Source organism: Mauremys mutica, chromosome 10, assembly GCF_020497125.1.
Source record: "Mauremys mutica isolate MM-2020 ecotype Southern chromosome 10, ASM2049712v1, whole genome shotgun sequence".
NCBI classification, from domain to species: Eukaryota; Metazoa; Chordata; order Testudines; family Geoemydidae; genus Mauremys; species Mauremys mutica.
Genome location: NC_059081.1, coordinates 56,629,037 through 56,654,035, shown reverse-complemented (window position 1 = coordinate 56,654,035; position 24,999 = coordinate 56,629,037). Strand labels below are relative to the sequence as shown.

The 24,999-nt window shown below is 48.6% G+C and overlaps 1 protein-coding gene across 1 annotated transcript in view; it reads left to right on the top strand.

Annotated features, from left to right (window-relative positions):
• Nucleotides 1-24,999, top strand: part of SATB2 (SATB homeobox 2) — a 224,773-nt gene that overhangs the window by 43,370 nt on the left and 156,404 nt on the right. Inside the window, exon 3 of the mRNA XM_044978501.1 lies at nucleotides 22,956-23,034. The gene's annotated coding sequence lies outside the window, so the exon portion shown is untranslated. The remainder of the gene's footprint in view (nucleotides 1-22,955; nucleotides 23,035-24,999) is intronic.

Below are 24,999 nucleotides of genomic sequence, written 5' to 3'. Positions count from 1 at the left end.
TCATTGTTACTCCATCCTTGCTCTGGACCCAAGTATCAGGGATATTGCAAGACGTGAAATAACAGGGATACTCTCCAATTTCAGTTGAGTGTAGCACTCTTCTCTTGCTGTTCAAGCCATTGTGTAGTGTGGTTGCTTAGTGTTAAATAGCTGACATATTTCACTCAGGAAAGGGCTGAATTTTGGGGGCATTTGGAAAGACCCTTGTAAATAGAGTTATTAGAGTTGCAGTGCTCTGAGACCATTTGAGATTAAAGTATCTGTGTGAATATGTATTTATGAATAAATAATAATACATCTGCCATGCAGGTCTTGTTCCTGTAAGCTTTCGCCTCTGGAGTAGAAGAACATATACTGTAATGGCTGCAGTTTGCTGTCTCCCATTGACTTCAGTGGGGCTAGGATTTCACCCCACATTTTCAGTAAGACCATGAGGGTGTGTTAGTGAAAGGCAGAGTGAGGCTAGCTAGGTGTCTTGATTCACTCCCCCTGTAGTCGTACAAGTATGTGTGTGTCACTATTCTGAATATTTTGAAGCTTATGTGCCCTCAGTACCTGAGGCTACATTTGGGGTTGATTTATAACCCATTCTGGGTGGGGCTGGGTGATATAGCAGTCCTTCCTTCTGAACAAGTCTATGTAACTCCTGTTTCAGGGTGTGCACACTGGATCTCACCTGTACGAAGGCCACACATTGACACTGGGGTGACTTGCAGAATACAAGGGTTACCCGCAGAATACAGTAATGCTCATTCTTCATTTTACTCCTTACACTTTTCTACAGACACTGGGACAGATTATTCCCTGTGGCTGAGCAGGTGGAGCCAGCTACAGCTCCTGGTGCTGCTCCCCCTTGCCCCTAAACACTCCCTGTTCCAAAAGAAAAGAGGGGGCTGGAGGAGTTGGGAGAGGCCAGACAGCTGGTGCAGGACCCACTTCCCCCAGCTTCACACCAGGAATTTTCTGCTGGCAATTTGCATTCAGAACCTAGCTCACATTCTGGATTTGTCAGGAAATTCATGATCATTGTTCTCTAACTAAATCTCATATTCACTATTCTTGCTTGTGAGTTAAATAAGCCAATATATCATAGCTACTGAAATAGTTCCCTGATATCTTTGTTCCAATCCTGTTCCCGCTCATTCCTGTGGCTGCATTAACTGGCAGGTTCCTCATCTTTTGCCCAGTGTTGAGTTATGGTGACTGACACAAGTCTGTTGGGTGAGAACATCTGAACTTTCTCCACTAGCAGCCAAGTCTCGGCTGTGGTATCGCTGAGGCCAGGGGTCCTAGAGATTGAGGGGGAGGTGTGAGGTACGAGTGTGGTGAATGGTTCATGAATTTGTATGAAATTAGAAATTAAAGACACTTATGGTTTCACTTTCCTCGAGGTAAGGAGGCTTCCACTTTTCATATGAAACCATTTAAGCTGACATCGTTCTTTAAATACACAACCAACAAGAATCCAAAACAGTTTCAACAAATGAAGTTCTCACGAAGAATGCCAGCCTGCAGAAACTCCACAATAAGCCGAAGCCATGTTTTTTTAATCAGAAATACCCCAAACAGCATGCAATCGTCTTATTTTTGTACAATGCTTATTACTTGTACACTGTCAGTAAAACAAAACAAAAAAAATCCAAATTCCTGACAATCATTTTGAATAATTAACTATAGCCACCTGTTTAAACTGAAAGTCTCTACACCCTAAGGCAGCAGGATTTACAAAAGAACAACACGCCATAAACAATAGAGCCTCTACGCAGTCAGGATGAAACTGCATAAGAGGGAACGCAGCAAATGATGTTTGTCCTGTTGCAGATAAATGATAATGGATGATTCCATCAGGACAGATATCTCACGCAGTCATCTCTAACATGGGTTGTTGGGGATGAAGTCTCATTTATTCCCTGCTTGGGTTGCCCTGGCATTACAGAATTCTCCAAGTCCATCAGAGGATCAACACTTTATAGGTCTTATTTCTTCCTCAACCAAAAGTTGCGTGGAGCTATCCTAAATCACTGGATATCAGTCTTGGCTCTTAACCTGTCCCCTAGGACAGGTTCTGGAATGTATTCACAGCTGAACTGTATGCAGGTTACCATATACTCTGAGGAACAAGGCTGAGCTTCTTCACTGGTTAGGCCCACACATTTTTCTGATTTTTTATTTGAGTCTGACCGGTATACAGTGACGATGGTAATTAATTTTCATTTCAACAACGTTATCTCCTTATTTGTGATTTCTGCAGCTTATGATCAGGAGGTGGGAAGAAATACAACCAAGGTGAGAGAGACTTAACTGGTTGACAGTGTCTACCTGAAACCTATTCCTCCAACCCCATAGGTAGATATAAATTCAGTCCACAGAGAAAGGTTCTGTTGATGCCCTTAGGCTGGAGCATATTAACTCTCTGGATGTAAGGGAGGTGGAAGTAGCTTTCCGGGGGGAATGTGGGGAAGGACAAAACGAGAGAGAAAGTGGATTCAGGGTGTGAGCTGAGCAGTCCTGAGGGAGGAACCCTCGAAGTAGCCAGACAGGGAGAAAAGATTTGAGTTGAACTTTACAGTATCTCATTATTGATTTATTTTTTAATAAAACCAAATCCCAGAAGATTAATAAATTTCCACTCTGGAATAATATTTGAATGGGATACAGCCAATACAATTCTGAAATCAGAGTAGGAAAGTAGGGGTTTAATTCACAGTTTAATTCACTGTTGGAAACTCTATAACATATCAATTGCTAGTGCATTACGCCCTTAAAAAACAATAAGACCACATGTATGATGGATAAACCTTTAGTAAGCTGGTCATTAAAAGGTACTTACTGATGTCTGAAATTCAAAGGATTAAATGCACAGCACAAGACAACAACCTGATTCTGAAGCTACTGAAATCAATGGGAGTTTTTCCACAGACTTCAACAGAAGCAGGATTGGGCCCTGTTTTTTGGCGCTTTATCTGCAGACATGATTGATTATTAATGCAAACCGGTGATGAGCTAAATAATTTTTCAACTGCCCTGAATTCGAGAGATCAAATTGCTATTTTTTTCCTAGCAAATTTCTCAGTGTCACTCTGAAAAGGCCTGCAATATGTCTAATCCAAATATTTGTGTTCCATTAAACAACTCAAAACTATTCTAAATATGGAAAGTTTGTGGATGAATCCAAAACCAAATTAATATCTGAGAGCTTGAATTCTGCCTTGCATTTTGGAAATGTTTTCCCAGATTGGGGGGCAGCATGGTCTGGAAGAATGCACAGAACTGGGAATTGGGAATAGCTGGGGAATCTGCCAATGACTGGCTGTGTAGCCTTGGGAAAATCACTTCAGCTTTTTTACTCACTTTCCCCATCTGCAAAATGGGGAAATGTACTGAAGGGTGTTGCCTGGGTAAGGGTGAGGGGGATCCCCTGTGCAATCTGCCTGTATTCTGACCCCCTTCACATTGGAACTCTATTGGTTCTACTGCCTCGGGGGCCCTCCTCACTCAGAGAGGAAGAGACAGGATCTGCCCTTCAGAATAAATTCTTAGCAAGTTTAATGTTAAAGCACTTCGCAGCTATAGACAAATGTGTATCCCTTACATCTCTGAGGTCAGGTCGGATTCTTCTGACAGATGCAGAAACTGAGACAGAAGTTAAGTTAAGGTTTTCAAAAGTCCCTAAGTAACTTAGAAGCACAAATCCCACTGAAAGTCATTCACACTTGTGTTCCTAAGTCATTTAGGCTCTGTTGAAAATCTCACTCAAGAGGCTTGCCTGTGACCCAGGTCTCCCACTTGGCAGGCCTATGCTCTAACCGTTAGAGCACTCTGTCTCTTTAAGGCATGAACTATACAGTCTCCCGCTCCACAGGATATTAATTAATTATAATAAATGACTGCTCATGTGGAAACTGTTTAACAGCAAACGTCAACACTATACCCCATAGGCCAAATTCTGTTTTCTGTTACACAGCTGCAACCCTATTGAGTCCACACCCATTGTTGGACCCAGTCTAAGCAGGGTCTGTGTCGCTGGCACAACTCTTTACCTCTGAGACTGGGTTCCCTCTTGAAAATACAGAGCCAGCTCCTCAGCTGGAGTACAGCAGCTGAGGATCTGGCTCAGGGTAAACATGTAAATGTACAGTGTGAGTTTTACTTGCTTTCACAACAGTTGAAGAAAAGGCATGTCTTGTAACTAATACTTTGCCTTTACTTTTTATGTTTTTTGCAAATCATTTTCCTCTCCTTTTAAATATTTGTTTTAAAAATTAGCACAAAAAAGTTTCCCAATGCTGCCCCAGTAAACACGAAGAGGAGTTCATGAGTACAGGTTACCGACACTTTATAGAATCTGATGATGGCTTAGTGCAAAGTCCATTCTGCATTTGGGATCAGTCCTTGGATAGGCACACAAAGGTGTGTTTTTCATTGTACTCTCATTTGATTTTCGCATTTGGAAGTGCAATCAGCAAACTCTGCCTTCCACTCATGGCACAAATGTCACCTGTCATCAACACATTTTTCTTTTTCCCCTGGTACACTTTAACACACTACGTCATCCGTCATCCTAACTCTCTCTCCTCCTCCCTCTTCATTCCTTCCTGCTGCTGTGTACATGCACCGACTTACTATGATCAGTTAAAACAAGACAGAGAGTAAAAGCTGAGGCAAAGAGGCAAGACTCCTTTGCCCCCCTCTCAGTATGGCTAACATGATCAGGATTCAAAAGTAGATGTCAGGTCAGATGTATTTCCAGCTCTGAGCTCCCTGTTCAATAGCAGTGGTGATGCCAAAGTCTTTTTGTACCTCTTTTTTTCCTCCTTGACAATCCTTCCTTTTCATTATGGTCCTGATCTCACTTGCACCCGTTCTAAAATGTTTTAACTCCATTGCAATCAATGGAATTTGCTTCTGATTTGCACTGTGTTAGGGAGATGGGTCAAGCCCTGTATTTTCTATAACACAATGCCAGATCATCAGCACATACAAATTGCTGCAGCTCCATTGACTTGAATAGCTTACAGTACCTTAGGATCTGGCCCTAAATAGCAGAGTGAAATCCTGACACTACTGAAGAAAGACAATAGGCATTTTGGGGCTAGGATTTCACCATTTAACAGCAGGAGGGAAGGGGAATCTTCTTGGGTATTGAATATCAATTTGAAACTGGTCATCAAATGTTAAGGAAATATTATAAGATAGGCTTTCCCCTAAAATATTGTAAAAACAACCAAAATGTAGACCCTATCTTGACATGTTTGTTATACGTCAGTAGGCGATGATGCTGTGCAGAGATGGAGAACTAAATCAATACAGAACTAAATTCAGTCAGGCAGCGTTCGGCGACACGCCTGCGGGACTGGCAGATCACCCACAGAAACGCCGCCGAAGCCGCACGACTGCAGGCGTGCCTCGCTGCCATGCTTGGGGCACCCCTGATTGACAAGCTGTAAGTTGGCACAGAATTTGATCCACTGAGCATCACAAAATTCCTTACAGCCCCTCAGGCACAATACAGATATTATAGCAAAGACAAGGGAGGTCTTCGAGTGAGTTCTTAACATTACTTTATTAGAGAATTTCTACCTCTGAGGTAGACCAATGGCTGAGATCCAAGGCAGTCCTTGACTACATAACACCCTAAAGTTTTTCATACTATTCTTTATGCTATACTGAGTTCTGCTCCTGTCATCTGTACTACCACTACCTAAAAGCCATGAGCACCATTGACAACTGAAACTATCCTGCTGATTCCATTGGTACCTCCCTGTTTTGAGGAACCAGAGTCAAGCAAGCTATCCATCACCAAAGGGAATATGATGCATTTTAATAAACTGCATGTTCCTAATTTGGGTCTGCTTGCCACCAGAGAGAGCTCTTTCACTGAGGTAAGGCACCACCGTGGGTCTGATCCTTTAAAGACAGTTGAGCATATCCGGGCAACGTGAGTTTTTTTGCAGAAAAGTCACTGAGTGTAGAAACTGAACTGCCTTCTCATGTGGTGCCTGTGATTCAGGGTTGAGGGACAATACCAAAAGCAAGGGGAGGAAGCTTTCACTTCTGATGCCCATGTTGAATGTGGTTTTGGTGGATAAAAAGGGCTGCAAATTCCATGGCGGTCGAGCCAGCAACTTTTACAGGTAGTGAAATGTTTAGAGAAGTATGGTTTTTAAAAAAAAAAAAAAAAAGCCTTTCGAGCACAGCTTTGGAGCCTAAAGAAAATGTCCGTGCTACTTCAGCTCAGATCTGCATTAACCTTAGCAATAATGTCCCACTTCAGTAAGGTACTTAAGCATGTGTATAACTTTAAGCACATCAGTATTCCTATTGACTTCTTTGAAGTTAATGCAACCACTTACACGTGCTTAAGTACTTTACTGAGTAAGGGCTCAAAAAAACTTCTACAGGTAAAAAGTGATTCTGCAGCCCAGCTTAAGTCCCAGAAAAGCACTTGATAGTGTAGGGAACTTTTCTTTTTTTGGGGGGGGGGAGGGGGGTGAAGGAGATTCATGAATGCTAATGGTAGCAGAGTAAAAGCCCTGGAAATTAATACCACAGTGAGGGAAGTGGATAGACACATATCCCTGAATACATTTGGTGCTATTGTGGTGCTATGAAATGTGAAACTGCTAAAATGGCCCACTGACTAATGTAATCACCTTTCAGAGAATATGTGAGAGGCATTTTGTCAGCCAGATGTAAACAAAGATTGTGTTTGAAATTCAAAACTTATCCAAAGTCACTTTTCTTTGAGTCTGTTCCTCCACACACACACTTTTGGGGTTTGAAAAGATGCTCTCTTTAAAGGACAAACTATTTGTCATTTAAAAAAATCTTTATAAAATCAATAATGAAAACCACTCCACTTTTCCAGGAGCAAAGAAAGTACTCAATAGAAGCTGTATCAAATGAATTAGCTACCAAGAACCTTTGGAAAATACTGGCACCATTTCTTACAGTAACAGCACGTGACTAGCTAGAGACCAGCAGGCCATGTTGACAATCACTCATCTTTTTAACCTATATACAAGACTAAACTGTACACAGTCTCTTAATAATTATCTTACATTGACCTTTCACCCCTAACTCCAAAACTGCTTTACAAATGGGTGGCATATGAACCCTTATCTCAGGGGTAGGCAACCTATGCCACACGTGCCAAAGGCGGCATGCGAGCTGATTTTCAGTGGCACTCACACTGCCCGGGTCCTGGCCACCTGTCCGGGGGGATTTGCATTTTAATTTAATTTTAAATGAAGCTTTTAAAACATTTTTAAAACCTTATTTACTTTACATACAACAATAGTTTAGTTATACATTATAGACTTATAGAAAGAGACCTTCTAAAAACATTAAAATGTATTACTGGCACGTGAAACCTTAAATCAGAGTGAATAAATGAAGCCTTGGCACAGCACTTCTGAAAGGCTGCTGACCCCTGCCTTACCTGCTCCACGCACAGAATTCCCTGGGAACTCTGTGTGCAGCCTGGCTCCAGAATTGTGACCTGAGACTGAAAAACAAATTGTACATAGTGGCCAATTCATCTACCACTGAAATGCAGGCAGCAGCTGAGGTGAAATTTGGCAACTGTTTAACATGCCCAGTAGCACCATACTGCAGTGAGGGAATAATACCCTTTTCCCACTGAAACTGTATGGGGAATTTAGTTATGCAGAATGTAGAAATGGTAACTAGCCAGGATGGAATTCAGCTAGGACACTTGGATTAAACACTATTATACTTATGGACAATCCAGTGGTACCTGTTATGATCACATGTTATCAGGGCCTCAGTTTTACATCTTAGTGTTGAAAAAGAGAAGGGGGGGGGGGAAAGAGCACCTCCAGCAGCACCCTGGGCCCTAGCCCCATTCAGTGGCATGGATATTAAATTATCTCAAAGGGGGAAAGTGCTGCTAACTGGCTCACCAGTATTCGCTCTACATAGATAACCTAAGTGCTGTACAGTTGTGATTCACCAACTATTTCAAAGCAGTGTGTCACATAATGTTTACTCTCTACCCATTTCACAGAGAGAGTAAGGTCATGTCTACGCTTCAGTGAAAAGTGGGATTCAGTATGATGCCTGGCACACCCAAGCTAGCTCCAATCCAGCTAGCATGGCTAAAAATACCAGTGAAAATGTGGCAGCAGAGACTTCAGCGTGGACTAGCAATGCAAATACATACCCAGGGTCACAATCTACTTGCACAGCCAGTGCTGATGTCCATGCTACCGAGTCTGTTTTCAGCATTGCTAGCTACATTGAATTCAGGGCAGGTATGCCAACCCGTGCTGCTATCACACCTTCCATTGCAGTATGAACATGCCCTAAGAGACTTAATCAAAATGGTACAGGAAGCCCCCCACAGAGTGGGGAGTTGGACCTAGAGCTCCTGAGTCCCAGTCCAATAACCTTAATGAGAAGGCCCTCTCTCCTGCAGGTGCTCCAGGAAGGGCTCTGGACCAGGGCTGACAATAGTTAGACTGCTGCCAGCTAAGGGCTTCTTCCTGCTAGCCTTTCCAAGCTAATCACCCATTTTTGCTTAAGTCAGGACTGTGGTATCAGGCCCTAAACCTTAAGATTTGGGGGAAATGAGTTGTGTATTATCCCTGACTCATAAACAAATGAAAGAGAAATCTGAGGCTGGCAATTACATAGTTTCCCATGCAGCCTACCTCATATTTAGCTTCTTTATTAGCTGTTGTTTCTAATTTCTTTAAGGGAGCAGGAAGCCTGTTTGAGCCACAGTTAGTAAACTGTCTTTACAGAAATAAGGAAACTGTTAAAAGGGAGTAGCTGCTACATTATGCGGGTTACTTAATTGTCTTAATCGAAAATATATGAATAAAAATAGACCTCAGACTTCCTCTCCTTTCTTTCTTTTTCCAAACTGAAAAGATCCAAGGCCATAATAAAACCAAGGGCTGTTTATAGGCTGGGGAAGGGAGGGGAGAACAGAACAAGGCTTTTTACTCTTCATCTTTAGGGTGCCATGAGGCAATCAGCTTGGCACAGTCCGGTATTCTTCACCTGGGGCCACAGGTTTGCTGGCCTTTGCCGGGTGTTATGTATCTTGCACTATTATTTCAAATAGGAGAGACGCTCCACTGTGTTTGCTTTAGGGGAGTGAACTGGGGCTGGAAGTTCGTTGATATTTTACTGTCAGAGTATTTCAAAAGCGGTTTAAATATGTGTGTGCACAGGCTGCAGGACAGGCTCATAAAAGCAGGCCCATATAATCAAGAGGGGAAATTGACAAAATGACACATTTGGTTTCCTTCCTCTGTCCCCCTCCCCCTCGGCTTTCCAAGCTGGGGTTCTACATTGCTTTGCAGTGAGCTGCTAGCAGTGTTTGAGTCCAGGGCAAACAGAGGCGCTGGGAGGGAGTGGAGACTTGGGAAGTGGGAAGGGCACCAGTCAAGGGGCCAGAAGATCAAGCATCTCCAGAGCGGCCTGCTCCTAGGATCTGCGCGCCCTGAGCGCGGAGTCCCGCAGCCCCAGAGCTGCCTGGGTGCACTGCAGAGCGGACAGGCACCGTGCTAGCGCTGGGGGGGTCACACGGTGGCTGGCTCCCCGTCGTGCAGGCACAGGGAGCCTTGCGGGGAGGGAAGGAGAGGAAGTCGGCGATCTATTTTTAGGGGTACACTTGCGACTGGTTTGCCAATATTTATTTGTAGGCGCTAATGCGCAAGGCAGCTGGTGCAGGCCCGGGCAGCTCCGCGCTCAGAGATCTCTGACTGCCCCCTGCTCCCTGCCCCGCAGTCTGCTCGTAGCTAATTCCTGCTAGGGGCAGGGGCAGAAGCTTCCACTGCCGGGGGGCTCCGGCTTGACTTTAGGGGCCTGCCAAGGGCGAGGGACCCGGGGAGCTGCCAGGTTCCCTCCGCCGGGGGAAGGCGCTGCCAGGCCTTTCCGAGCACATGCAAACCGCCCGTCTGCTCGCCAGCAAAGCGGGCACCCAGCCACCCCGCCCCCCAGTCACCGCGCTACCCCGCTGGCGAGGCGGGAGAGGAGCCGCCTCCGGCTGGGAGCGGTGCGACTGTGCCGCAGGCGGAGAACTCGGGCTGGGCGCGGAAGGAAGCCAGCGCCGCCGGGCCCGTGTTGGTGTTACAGGATCGGGGCAGGCTGCACGGGCTAGGTGCAGAGGACTGGGCCCAGGGAAAGCTGGCGAACTGCAGGGGCTTCGGAGAGGCCCAAGGCTGAAAAGCGGGACGAGGCGTGTGGGAGGCCAACGCCCGGGGTCAGAGCAGCGAGGAGTGGGGTGGGCGGCTCCAGGCACGTGGAAACACATCGCACGTGGCTCCCCACGAGACGAGAGTCCAGCCCCCCCCCTTTGCTGGAGCACAGCGGGGGCAGCCAAGCGAGCGGACCCCGGCGTGGGGAGTCCTGCACGGTGCGGAGCGTAGCAGGCCCGCGGGGCTTTCTGCAGCCCCACGGGCGAGCTGCCCCGCCCAGGCTAGCAGGTCGGTAGCCCTCGTGGCCTCATCACCTGCTCCGGGTGGGGGCGGGGGCGGGCGCAGCGCACACTCCAGGCGCGCAGCTGCATTTCGCCAGAGGTGACCCGCTGCGGGCTGGATTTGCTATAGGCTCTGAGTGAGTGAACAAAGGACGTGACGGCATTGAACAGCGTGGGCCCCCGCAGGGGGGGGTGGGGTAACTGCGGTGAGGGGAGAGATTCCGGCTCCCCTTGAAGTCACTAGCAAAATCCCCTTTGATCCAGCGAGGCAGGAGCTCCTGTGGAATCAGCACCCTGTGTGATGGCACCGCTGCCTCCTCCCAGTGGGCCTGGGCCCTCTCTCCGCGGGGTGCAAGCGGGGCAGGTCCCCACGACCCGGCTTGGCATAGGCAGCAGGGCGTAGACCCCCCTCTCCGAGCCTGGCAGTGGGGGTGGGGGTGGCAGCCGTGCTGGGGAGGTGGCCGCCGGTTAGCGCAGGGGGCTGGCACTGGGCCCTAGCTGAGGCTGCCAGGAGTGGTCCCTGAGCTGGGAGCTGCGGGCTGGCAGAGAGCTCTCGGCCCTCCTCATTCCTAGTCCTGCCCCGCTGGGCCCTGGGCGCCGCCGTGGAAATCCCAGCAAAGCATCAGACTTCAGCACAAACCTGTTTTCCTCCAACGAGGCGAACAGGTCTCTCTGATGCCCTGCGACCCAGCCCAGTGCCGGCGGCCAGACACTCCCCAGGCCACAATTAGTTTGCCTCCTGCACCGACGGGGTGTCTTTAAACCCGGCGAATACGTGTCAAACTGGGCCACTCGCTAGTTGTCCGGGCCGTTCTGACGGACTCGTTTTACGATTCTCTGCAACTGGCCTTGAAACCACTCGGGGGGACATGGCCCTGGGCGCTGACTCCTCCGCAGGGAGAGGGCGTTTTGACTTACTGGGTGGGGCGGCCGGCTTGTCACTCCTGAACGCCTGCGAAGTCCTGTCCTTTGAAAGGCATCTGGGGCCAAAAGCAGTGATAACAAAGGCGAGGCCGGGTGAAATGAACTGGAGTCTGGCTCCTCTGGCCCGCGGGGATTCTGGCCCCTTTAACGAAGTCCGAGTATTAAAATCTGAGCATTGGGAAACTCTGCTAAAAGAGAGCTGGGGTAACTCACCCACAGTCAATGGCTGAAAATCCATAGCTAAGACCCGATCCGTCCCGCTGCAGACTCACTCAAGCAAGACTCAGAGTCTCTTGCCTGAACAAAGATTGCAGGATGGGGCTGATAGAAACGAACGGCCTCTGGGCGTGGGGCGCAGGCAGCCAGGGTCTGATTCATTGTAGTGCACAGCACGGGCACACGCAGTGTTGTTGCCTCTCCCTGTTGTTCAGGCTGCCCTGCTCTGTTTGCGATCACTACGGTGCAGCATCTGTCTTGGCGGGCAGATTCCGAGCCCTTACAATGACTATAATGACCTGTGCAGATACTGGCGCCCCAAAATGTGTCCCTTACAACTTTGCTGTCCGGCCCAGGTGTGAGTTGCGCTGAAGCACCGGAAGCCAAGCCAGGGGCGTTCGGCAATCCATGACGTGGGTGTGCTTTTTTCAGACCCATGCCTGGCGCTCTTGGCTGCACATTTAAAACTGGAATTTTTAAAGTCCTGATTCTGCTGTCACGATGGCAACAGAGTCTCACCAGGGTAAAACCGCTGTGAAAGGAGAATTGGTCCCAGGACATGTCCGTGTAGCTGCCCCCTATCCTACCCCCATAGAAATCAGTGGCAAACATCGCGCGGACTTTATGAGCAGGATCGGGTCCCATGATTTGGGCTTCAAAATCTTTCTTTGGCTGTGTACAGGCAGTGATATCTGAAGTATGGATTTGTTGGAGGAGCACGTGTGCTGTCCTTCGTGGGTCTGTATTGATTTCAGTATCAACGCAGAACGTGTGAATAAGTTAGCACCAGTGTCCCTTCCGCACGCAACCAGGCTCTGCAACGTTTCCTATGTTCCAGCATAGTAGCATAGCTCTGGTCCTGAACGCTGATACAAACTGACCAAGGGCAGACAAGGTCCTGAATTCCGGGTGGAGTTTGGTCTGGATAAGGAGAGCAGGATCGGAGCACCCCAGCCAGGAAATGAATGACACACTGACTCGTCTAAACCTTTTCAGGGGCAATGGAACAGTAGCTTCAGTTTAGAACCGCGCCTTTTTGGTCACTCGGTGTCACCGTCTCCACTGTGTCGCGTTACGTGTAATATGTTTAGTTTTGTTTATTAAATTTATATCAATATAAGGCATAAGGAGTTATCAAACGCATGATGCGTTGAAACGGAATTAAACATTTATGTAAAAATCTTTTGGCGTTGTTCTAGTCTCCAACCAATACACCGGACTACCTCCGAAGAGTGTAACGAGGCACTGCAAAACTTTTGCAAAGAAAGTTGTATCACCTACATAATATTGTCTGCGTGTATTTTGGAACCTGCCCACTACACTTACTAACGATCCCAGCCAGCTGATTGAAGTGGAGTCACTATCTATGCGTAGCAAGCAATTTAAAAAGTGTAACATCCTGGGTGTTGCCCTTTTTTGGAGAGCTGAGACGTTGAAATACGCTCCGATTCCTCTGAAGAGAAAGGGTGAATCTGATTAGAAACAGGCTGACATCTCCGGACAAACCAGCTGACAAATAAAAAGAAGTCCATCTTCGTTGTGAAGTGACTGAGGCGCTATGAAAATACGGGCGCTGTTGTTGTTTACATCTGGCAATGGCAAGACTCAGTGCGTGCCCAGGGAGAGAATAATACGTGCAAAGACCTGTAGAAGCCGCGAATTGTTGCGCAGATGAATTGATCCAGTCAGTCAATAGGGCCATAACACCCTTATTTATGCTAAAGCATGTGACACACAATCTCAAAATGTGGTAGCTCCAAGTTACCACCTCTTTATCACTTATACGAGCTAATAGGGGAGGTGACTGTTACCTTCTTTGCTTTGAAGGAGGCACAAAGGAGCAGACAGGTAATTCCATGCTGCTAATTGTTATGATGTGATGGGCAGGGAAAGCTGAGGAGCCTGAAAGGCTGGAGGAAACAGAGAGCGACTGAATGCGGAGTTTAGCTCCGAACGACCAATTAAGATCTCATTAATTTTGTAAATGTGGCTGGATATATTCTAGCAGCTGTGACGACTGGAAAGCTGTCACCTAATCTACCCAGGGGTGAATTGATTTGTCGCTGTGATATAATGTTCTTTTAATCAGATCTATCGATCCGCATCCGCTTCCCTCTATCTCTGTTAATAGGATTAAATCGTTCATTAACTTCACTACTTTAAAAAAAAAACCCAAGCAGTTGGGTATTGGCTGTTTAGGGACGTTAGGGGAGAAGGTCGAGATGCTCATTACAGGGCGTCTCTCTGAATTCTAATCCTGGGGTGGGGAGATGGGGCGTTATTGATAACTGAGCGCTCAGCACTTAATTTTCAGAGCTCCTCCGATAAGCCACCCCCTTGGATAAAACTGATCAGATTCCAAACTTAAGGCTAAAAAAGTGTTTAATACACAAAACTATCGGAGTATTTACAGATAATTGTGAATGTCAAATACTCCGGTTTCTGACAAAGCGCAGAGATCCTGCAGAGTTTCGCCTCTGGAGCTCCATGGGACCCCCCCACCCCTCCTTTGGGCACGGGACGCCCTCAGCGCTGCAGCGGAGCAGCAAACAGCAGCCCGGGCGTAGGATGGATTCTTCCCTTTTGCTCCAGCAGAAGCCCAGCTCAGACACGGATGAGATGGAAAGGCTGAGCCGCAAGTTGCGCTGCAGAAACCTACGTGGAATAGCAGCGAGTTGTAGAGAGAGCTACAGTTCCTGCCAGCGTATGTCAGTGAGAGGAGCTAGCGGGTGAGGGCATCGATTCCCCGAGGTGAAACAGACCAAGCCCGCGCTTGACCTGGGTCTTGAAGTGTTCGGCAAGTGACTAATAGCGCTACACGGCACGTTTCAGAATCTGAAATTGGGCTAAAGCTGGCTGGCTGTTTTGAGAATTGATCCTCCTCCTCCAAAGGAAAGTGAAAAACGGGCGGCGGGTCCGAAGGGAGCCTAATCCGGATCACAGTCTGTCGAGTACGATAGGGGATTCTGTCCCACCATCCTACGGGGTGTCTCTCCGTGTGTGTGCACACAGTACATGACACTAAAGGCGTGTGTATACGGACACACACATAAGCCATTATCTATAAAAACCCCAATGCAACCCCACAAACCAGGAGCCAATGCGAGGTTTCAGGTTAGTGGACGAGAAGGAAACTGACCCTTAGGCTCCCAGACTTTACCCTTCAATTGAATAACACTGAGTAGTGCCCCAAACTCTCGAGGGATCCAAGTGACCTCTGCTCAGGGGAAGCTGGAACTGCCTCAACGAACTCCCCGCTCCTGCTCCCTGTAAACCCTAATCGGAGGCAGGTCCGCTGAGTGGGGAAAACAAGGCAATTTCGCCATGCCTAGCCCGGGCAGAACATGAGTTCATGGTCCAGCCGCGGAGATTTGCAGGGGGGTGCCCAGCCCTCGTTTGTAATCACCTCAGCTTCAGATTTCAATACCTCGGGATCAGATCTTGCCGGCTTTACTCCCACCGCGGCTTGCAGTAATGCCAGCAAGATCTGACCCCGTCTCTGGAGGGCGGCTTGGACGCCTCGCTTCTTCAGGTTCACCTGGAAACTTTGCGCTGTTTCCAAGTCCGGGTTCTCGTGATACACCGCGACACCCGAGACTCGACCATGGGGCTCGAGGAAATGTTTGGACATTCAGGGCAAATGAGAATGTTTATTTGATGAGCTTCTCGCCTGCATGTGCCTCCTTGCTCCTGGCGTCACGTTGCTGAATGGAAACCCTGAACGTTTCACGCTGCACTTGTCTAGGGTTTCTTATAATGACAAATTGGAAACACAGTTCTGTTTAAAATAATTTAAAAAGGGGGGGGGGCGGAGATGGGAAGCAGACTGCAGGGCCGGGTGGGATAAGGAAAAAGAAAAACTGTCGAGAGAGCTGAATATTTCTCATCTAATGCGATCCCTGGGTGTGAAGAACTGAATGTTTCTTGCACTGTGGAGTGTTGATCCAGGAGACAGGCGCATGAAAAGCCCGATTCTCTGAAGCACGGCTTATTGAAAAGGAGAAGCAGGCTTTCTCCGCGTTACCACATCCTCTCACCCAAACAGATTTCCTCTCGAGGCCTCTCTCTTTGTGTGACACAAAGCAAAGTTCATTTCGCTAGACACCTACTTCTCTAAAAGGGGCAATTTACCTGGTCAGCTCAATGGCAGAGCAATCAAGGGTTCCACCACGCTTCAAGTCTCATTAGGCTTGTTATCAATGGGGAGCGTCGGTCTCCGGGACCAGCCGTGTGTAAGCGCTGATTCTGTTTGACTTTCTAAATGGAAGTGCCTTGATTGGGCCCAAACCCTTGCAGGAGATATAACTGCTTTAATTGAACCTGCTGTAAACAGACAAATCACATCTCGCACCACAAACCAGGACTCTGGTGGGGCTCCCTTCTCTGGCCATGGGCAGCCCTGAGACCTAGGAGACGAGGAGAAAAATAACCAGAACCCAAACCTGTCTAAATCCAAATGAAAGTACAGTACATTGGAGCGCGGTGTATTTTGCAGGACAGGGGAGGGCCGCAGTTAGCCCATTCTAGTTAAATACAGACAATCAGCATGTTCTCCGCAGTCAGTATCTTTAGTATCTAAACGTTTGTATTGAGCATTAACGAACCCTTCTTCTATAACTTCTCTGGTATTGTACCTGTAAGGGAAAACATGCAACACGGTAATGGAGTGGAACCATGATTTGTGTTATTGTGTGGTTGTGGTATTTTAGTTTTAGTTGTCTAAAACTTGCCTGGGTTGTACAGAAGTGCAATCGAGTCCAGTTCCCTGGAACTATTAAGCTATCCACCAACAAGGGAGATTGTTTTTCAGTCTTACAGTTCAATAAAACCCTCTAATATTTATCCTAACTTTAAATTGCCTAACAAGCCTTCTGGGTATATTCAGGTTTGCAAGGTTAGCCATTTGCATGGAAATATACAAATACACGGCTGGATCCTTCTGTCTCTGGGCACCCCAAACTCCCTCTGCGTTGAATTCTGCAAGCCTGCCCCAGGCTGAACTCCCTTTGGATTTAACTGAGATCTTTGGGGGTCGAAATCTACATTTGAAGCTGCATTTTAAGTTTCTAATTTCTCCTTATTGTTCAGATCCCTCGGTTTTCTAGCAATATTGTCCGTGTTATGTCTGAGGAATTTATGAAGGAATCGCTAGGAACTAAGGGGAGTTCAGGTCTAATTGCTGCCGATTGTTATAAAACTGAAGGATCCGGAGGATGCTTTTCTGGTTGTTTTATTTGTTGAGGGGTTTATGGAAGGATCGGAGTGTTTTTGTTTGTTTGTTTGTTTGTAGGGGAAGGGAAAACTTGCGTCTAGACGAAAAGCGGAAACCGCATCCTGCAGGAAGGCGAATGGTTTTTTTTTACTCCATAGTTTGAATTGATTAAATTAAATTCGCCCGCTGCAAGAAGCCGCTTTTGAGCTGGGACGCGCTTGGGTGCGGAAGAGGGGATAGAAGTGGGAGAGAGAGATTAATGCTATTTTTGAAGGTTATGGGGACGCTGTTTTGATGACGGGCTTGTCTTCTCAATCGCTGTATGTTTTCCATGTAAATTTGGTCTTTGGCTACTGCACCAACTTTGAGAAACTTTGAGAAAGTGCTGCTTTCCACGTGGGTTGAAAATGATCTTCCCTTTACTGTAGGAACACACAGAAAGAAAAAAACAACAACCGCTCACTTTTTTTACGCAGATCATTACAGAAAGATAAAATACAGAGAGCAGCCATTAAAATGAGCAATGCCTCTGGGGTTCAAGTGCTCAGCACTGAACACTTAACATGTCTCGCTCAGACTTTAGTGTCTAACCTCCTCGCCGAATAAATATAACAGTCACGTGAGAGAACTAGTAAAGAACAGAATTCTCCACTGTGAAATCATCACCCTTGTAAACGCGTTTGGGGTAACAAAATGCGGGTCTGAGGCTCACTTCTGCGTTCATGTACGTATTTTTGTTTTGCGATTCCTTACGGTATCTGTTAGCTGTAGATCACGGTCATGTGATAGAGAAATGATATTCATTTCGTTGTGTCGATGTAGTTTACATTCGAAACGCATCTCCTATTATACCTAGATGAATTTCATTTGAATTCCCGTGGTTTAGTAGCAGGGAGTTTAAAAGATGTGGTGTTTCGATTGCATTTGTCACGAGTACTGGTTACATAACTTTTATTTGATCGCATGAAATGATTTTTCCTTAAACAAAATAAAAACAGTGCAACTTGTCATGAAATGATATATACTATCTGTCACCTTAAATGAGAAACATCGCTGCTTTATTATCCATTTTTATCATTTTAAACGCACACACATTTATAAAAGAAGCCACATATGACACACTAATGAAGACGAGCTTCCTAAAGATATCATTGATAAAAAAAATGGACTAGCATGAAAATATCATAAAGCAAATATTAATATTTCGGACATAGGCACGCTATTTAAAAGTGTAAATAACATTTAAATATATATAATAGAGTAATAGAAAATAATTCTTAATAGTAATGAAAAACGAAACAGTTTAAACACATTTAATCTTTGTACAATGTAAAGTATAGCTATCTCAGAAAATGTAAATCGTTACTTTTCCCAGTCGACTCTTATACAATACACTTATTACTAAATAATATTTATATTTTAAAGCGAAACGAAACTTGGCTGTTCAATCACGTTTGTGCTTTTGCTGTTAAGTTACTGAGAATCCGCCAGCACGTGAACATTGTGACAGATTACTTTTTTTTTAAATAACTGACATGCCAAAGTCAGGCGATCTCTCCAATTCTTAGATGTAATTTAAATCACTGGAGTTCTGTTATTGATTGAACCGGAGCAGACTCGGGCCTGGAAAGTCGCATGTTGCCTATCTACAAAATCACGTTGTTGTTTTTTTCAAGTAGCATTTTAGCGAGCGTTGCTACGAACTATGTTATTTCTACTTATAAAATCCCTGGCCAGTTTTTTCGTATGCATTTGTTTTGGGTAAAATTGTATTTGCATCAGTAGATCCAGCTGTATAATACATTTGTTCCAGTTGTAAAGTACAAATCCACAGTTCCCGCTCCATGCAATTAAGGTTAGCAGCACATTTTTTTTTTATAATAAAGTCCTCAGGAGGCGGAATGTGGAGGATTGGGGGCAGCATTTGCTGAGAAATGGCCTTCATGAAAATGATCTGTTTAAAGATCTAACGCCTTTAAGGGTCTTTAGGTCTTTTTAAAATCCTCGCGGTACAAATTCTACCCCCCCCCACAACCAAAAACCCGTCCATAGGAAAGTAGCTTTGAATGTTGGTATTTGCATTCTGTAATGCAGAACAGCCGGCCAACATCTCAGCAACCAGTTTATATAGCTGGACAAGGCCAAAGGCGGAGGATCACCTTTCTACCCAGCAGTTTAGCCAGGTCTAAGACGCCCTGTAGTTTTGATCTTTAGTGCTAAATAAGCATATTCAGTGCTCCCAGAAGCGGCTGTCAATGCCTGTCTCTGTTCCGCCTGACTGCGGGATTAATGGTTTGTGCTGGTACATTGAATGTAAAGGCTCAGTGAATATAGTTGGCTAGAAAACCCTGCAAGTGAGATTGTCCCTTCTTGAGCAGCTAGGAGTGAAAGGAGGCTGAAGGCAGAGTTGCTCTTTCAATCTGCTCCCGCCATCAGTGCTGTGGTCTGTGCGCGAAGCAGTTTCTAGCTCGGCGCTGATCCCACAACTGGGAAGAGTAAGAGTTACTCGAAGGGGAGGGGAACCTTGGGGCTTTATTACTTCACCCCTCTTCCGGCCGTGCTAGCTGGCGGTGCGTGTTGTTCCGTCTCCACTGGTTAACCCCGCCGGCCGTGTGAGCGATCGCTTTGTAATACTGGGGATTGCCGAGTGCCAGGGACCAGCTCTGGAAACGGGCAAGGTTCAAGGGGCTCTCGGGTTGAGGGCTTGCTCCTGAGAACCAGGCAGGAATGGTAGGGGAGAAAAATACAGCCATGCCCCAGGCTCCTTCCTACCTTCCCCCGCCCCCCACTCCCTGCCACCTCTGGCAACGTTTCCCTTCTCCAAGAAGGGGAGGGCGGGTGGCCACTTGACTGCACTCTCCAGCCATTCAAACGGGCGGTGGGGTCACCAGCCCCAGCCCTGGCTGCGCTCTTACCCGCGAGGTGCCCCGGGGGTGCGCGCTGGATGGACTCTGCCCTTGGGACAGACGCGGAGCGGGGAAACAAGCAGCACCCGGGGGGGGGGAGTCACTGGATCTCAGGTCCGATCGCGCCGGGGGGGTCACTCGAGCTCGGGGCAGCCCTCCCCCCCGGGCGTCTCCGCAGCACTGACTCCCCGGGCGGGGGCGCTGAGGCTGGCCGCCCCCCGGGGCACCAGGCCCCTGGCAGCGCGAGGCGCCCGGCTCCCGGCCCTGAGTTCCCCCCGCGGCCCGCGCGGTGGCGCTGTTTGAAGCAGCCTCGGGGCTGCTCCGCGTGGGGGCCGGGAGCGGCGTCGCTGAGCGCGGGGCCTAGGTGGTCCCGGGCGCTTAGCTGGGCCGGCGACGGAAGCAGGAGCCTCCCTGGGGCCGGGGACGCTCCTGGGCCGCGGCGCGGGCTGCTGCAGAGCCGGAGCAGCGGGCGGAGGCAGCTGTGTCACTGTGCTGCCGAGGCAGCCTCTCCACCCCCCCCCCCCCGGCCATAGGCCACCCCTCCCCTTCTCTGCACATGCTGGCACAGCTGTTCCCCTGGGGCAAGCAGAGGAAGGTGAGGCGCCAGGAGCCCCGAGCTTCCCGGTTTTGTTTCTGGTCCAGAGGGGGCCTGGCTGCAGGCCGGTCAGTCACACCCGCATCGCTTTCCTGCATTCAATCCCCGCCAGGCCAGGTGGGCCCAGCGAGAGGCCAAACCCCAGGCATCCCTCAGATCCCACCCCAGAACCTGAGCGCCTGCCCCGCCACATCTCGGCCCCGGCCTCCTTTTCCCCAGGCGACTTACCTGGATCACCCCACTTCTCTCACTCACACTTCCTACCGCACGTCCTCCTGCGCTTCTGTTCCCGTCCTTCCCTGCTCACCCTCCTCCATCCGCACTTCCCCCGTCCGCAGGCCCCGTCTGTTACCCCCTTCCCCGACCCCCCTCTCCTTTGCCAGCTTCCCTACCTCGTGTTCCGGGCCCTCACTGCCCAGTTCCCGCACCAGACTTTTCCAGTCCCCAGATTGCCTCCAGACTGAGATAAAGGAGCGAGAGGGAAGCGCCCTACAGCTCCAGAGGCGAGCCGAGCTTTGTTTCCCTTAACTTGCGTGGTTCGCATTTTTGCCTTAACTGTTGGCACCAGCGAATGAGTTTTAAGCACATTCGTTCTCTCGCGCTCCGGGGTTTCTTGCTTCCCCGCTTTGTTCTCCAGCCCCTGGCAAGGTTTGGGCCGGGGCTTGCAGCCTGCCATTACCCCTAGCGGAGTCCAGTGTAGCCGCCCCGGACTCTCCCCCCTCGCCCCAGGCTCTCAGTCCCGAAGGCGACGCGGAGCGACCTCCCTAGGTGCGCTGAGCATGAACAGTTCATGGGCACGATTAGCCTCGCTGGCTTCGTGGCCTTTCCTTGCGCTCCGCTCCGCTCGTGGTTTCCTTTTGCGGGTGGAGGTTTGGGCCTCTCCGGGCCTTTTGCCCTCCGCTGATTTAGTCACCGGGAAAGAAACTAACCGCTCCCCTATCCACCCCAGCAACAGCCGGTGCATTTCAAGCGCTGTTGGCCACCCTTCTGCACAGCCCCTTGGCCCCGGGAGCGCCGCTGAGCCGCAGAGACAGGCCCTGGCTTCCGGCACTCAAGCGGCGGAGTAAATAGAAAACGAAATACCCGCTGCTTGTCCGGGGCAGGGCTACCCCCTGTTGCTTGCAGCCTGGCCGCGGGCAGCAGGGAGCCCGGCGCGGCCAAGTCCGGTAGCAGGCGTTAGAGGACTCCGAGCTCACAGCACCCCCGGGAAGCCAGGGGGGAGATGGGGGCACACGGCAGGGTCAGGGCAGCAGGGGCCTCTACGAAGAAAAAGAAAACCAGGGAAGGTGAGGAAAAGCGCTAGATACCGAGAGACGTAGGCAGCTCCCACTCCTATTGTCTAGGAGTAATTTGTCATTCGATTGCGGGGCCGCGGATTTGTGAAGAGCAGGACTGTGTCCCACTCTGGTCCCAGACGGAGTCAACATTTCAAATGTCGCAAACTCCGCGCAGCGGTGCCCAGCAGATGAACAGCAGCGAAAGGGAGCGCAATCTTGGTGCCGGAAAAACTGCAAAACCACCGCCGCCTTTGGCTCTTTGCGCTTTTTGAAGGTTGGACAACGCTGGAACTTGAAATCGCGTGTTGGCTGGAAACGTGACAGTTAATTAAAAACTAACCTTTCCACCGAGATTTGTATTCAGAAAATTATTTGGCAATACACCACCCGAGGATTTAAAAAACTAAAATAAGGAAGATTGTCACACGCCAATAAGCGCATCCATTTTGCATTCATCAGAATAGGTCCAAACAGAAAACCCTGGCTTTTCAATTTGTTCCAAATGACGAAAAAGCAGAGGTTATTAATAAAAATAGAAACCAGCTTTTTTATATTAAAATGCGCTGGAAAGTAATCGCTTCCCCCCCAGTTGAAATAAAGACATGAAAATTTTGTACTGGAAAAAGCATATTTGAAACAGAAAAGGCCTTTATTGGGAAATATTCTGTAAAAGAAAAAGAAACATCATGTATCTCAAAATCTCCTATAAATCTGTTTGAATAAAATAAAGTTTAAGAAACAGAAATTACTAACCAGAATTTAAGTAGTCGGTTCAGTTTTGCGTGTCTTTAATAATCCTCTCAGTTTTCATATCACAATTATTACCATTCAGTAATGCAATATAGAAAACAAGTTTGCAACTCTTGCTCTCCATTTAACGCACAAATGCAAAAAATAAATAATAATAAAAAACCACCAACCGCCCCTCCGTCCCCCCAAACCAAAACCCGAAACCCAGAGAAGAAAAGAGGTGCAATGGATTAATTGAAAATAAAGCAATTGCAACGCGTATATTTAATTGGATGTATTATTCAGCTCCCCCACTGAGTAGTTTAATAATTTAGAGTCAATAGTTTCCCTAAAAACGTTATAAAATATTTACAAATAATAAAATATTAATCGATTAACAAGCCAGTTGTACTCTTTTATAGGAGCTTTACTAGAATCCTGTAATCATGCTGCTGACACACGTCTCTGATGTTAACGAAAGGATCATTGACAACATGTAAATGAACATCTTCAGACAGTGGTGTTTATAAAATAGCTCATTAATGAGCTTGGATTGACTCTGTCCATCCACATCATCAGATATAATAATAGTGACGAATCAGACAGGGAAGATCCTGGCTAAATCATTGGTATTTTTTTCCAGAAGTACTGAAGTCTTAAATCACCAATTCTTCTAACTTTCTGGCCATTGATCCGAAGGAATTCGTAGTTCAACATCAAAGGTAAGAATAAATCAACATTATTTATTATTCAATAGCTGGTAGAAAGTACGAACTTCCATATATAACCCACAACAGCATTTTACGCATTTTATTTTGTCAAGTTACACTAGGGTATTGAAAAAAGTTTGCTCTTCAAACTTCCAGGATTCTTTTCTTTTTCTTTCAAACCTGTAATCTTTCAAATACAAAATCTGGCTGACATACTTTGCTACTTTGCATTAAACTCCTCCAAAGTCTGCATTTTTCAGATGCATTGGCTTTCAGTCCTTCTCAAACAACTCATACAAATTGCCCGAGCGGGTCGTTGCTCCTTCTCGCCCCACGCTACCCTCCCTACCTTTTGCTGACAGGAGCCTCTAGTTCTGGGTCCCGCAAAGTTCAAGCGGAGTTACGACCCCCGCCCCCACCCCTTCCATTCCATTTCTTCCTGACCCGGGGGCAGAGATTACACCCTGTCGAGACGCCTCGTAGCCACGCGGCGGGAAATCGCTGTTCCACCCCCTCCCCTAAATGGGGAAGGAACCCGTCCTTCTGGGAGCCGAGCAGCGGCTGCCTTTTCCGGGGTGGCGGAATCCTGCCGCTGCACCAGGACTGAGAGTGGGATTGATCTGGAGTGAAGCGAGTTTCTGTCTTACCCTGGTCAGAGCTCCGCCGCGTCTCACAGGCTCCCAGCCCCACTTCCTTGTACGGCCCAAAGCCCTTAGAGAAACACGACCACTCTGCAACCTATTAACATCGTCTGGAGGAAAGGAGGAGAAGCAATAGCAGCAGCCGCTCAGCTTCCATGCAGCCCAAATCCCCAAAGAAACTGCACTGCTGCTGCTCTACTTCCAAATGGTGTTAATACGTGGACTACCGGCAGGGATTGCAAATATGGTGGCGATGGGGCTAGGAGCTGCTGTTATTGCTTCTTTCTACCAAGTTAAGATAATAGGATGGGTGTGAAGCTATTAGTGCTGCTCGTTCTTATTCTTACCGCCAAATAATGTGACCCTCCCGCCCCCACAAGGGATTGCAACATTGGTGGCGGGGTTGGAAGTTGCTGCTGTTCTTGCTGCTTCTGCTTTTTCTACACAGCCCGCCGAGATTGTGCTGTGCACGTGTAGGGCGTGCGGGGTGGAGGAAGGAAAGGAGTTACTAGCGCTAGGTCTCGCGCTCTCCTTTTGCTCCAGGGGATATTATTGGGGAACAGGCGCTGCTGCTTATTCTCTCCTGCAACCCTCTGCTCATCAGGGCTGGCCAGAGGGGACGGGGGGTTGCCAGGAGCCAGGACCTGTTGCTATTCTTGGTTCTTCTTCCCTGTCCCGCAGGCAGGCAGTGAACCCCTCTCCCCAAAGGGTCTGTGCCAGGCCAGAGCCAGGGCAGCGCGTGTGTGCTCTGTTCTCGCTGCCCCCGCAGCTAGCTGGGCTCCGTTCCTCTCCCACGGCCAGCCGCAGGCATCCACGGAAAGCCCCCTCCCCACAAGCCTCAGGTCTCCAATGTGGCCCCCTTTAACGCGTTTCTACCCCCCTTTTTGACCCTCCGGCGCCACCGTAAAAGCAGGCCCCCCTTAAGGGGGCTCGGCCGGCCGCAATAGGAGCCGTTGAGCGGGCGGGCGAGTCGGTTGGTGCCTGTCGGAGCGTGAGCTGGGCACGGGGCTCCCGGCCCGCGAGCGGCGGGGGCGCCCCGCTGGAGGGGGCTGGAATTTCTTCGGTCCACCTTAAAGCGGAGCTGGTGCTGCCGCCGCCGCCGCCTCGGCTGCTGCGGGGCGGCCCCGAGCTGCTCCCGGGCGGGGCAGGGGAGCTGGCGGCGGCGGCGGGGATCGGTGTCTGCGGGCAGAGCCCCCCCCCATCCCCAGCCCCAGCCCCAGCCCAGGCAGCGGCGAGGCCGGGCGATCTGAGCGGGCCGGGCCGGCTCCCCCACCCCTGCAGGCCCGGGACCCGGGGGGCTGCCGCCGGGATGGGCTGGAGGGGCCCGGCCCGCTGG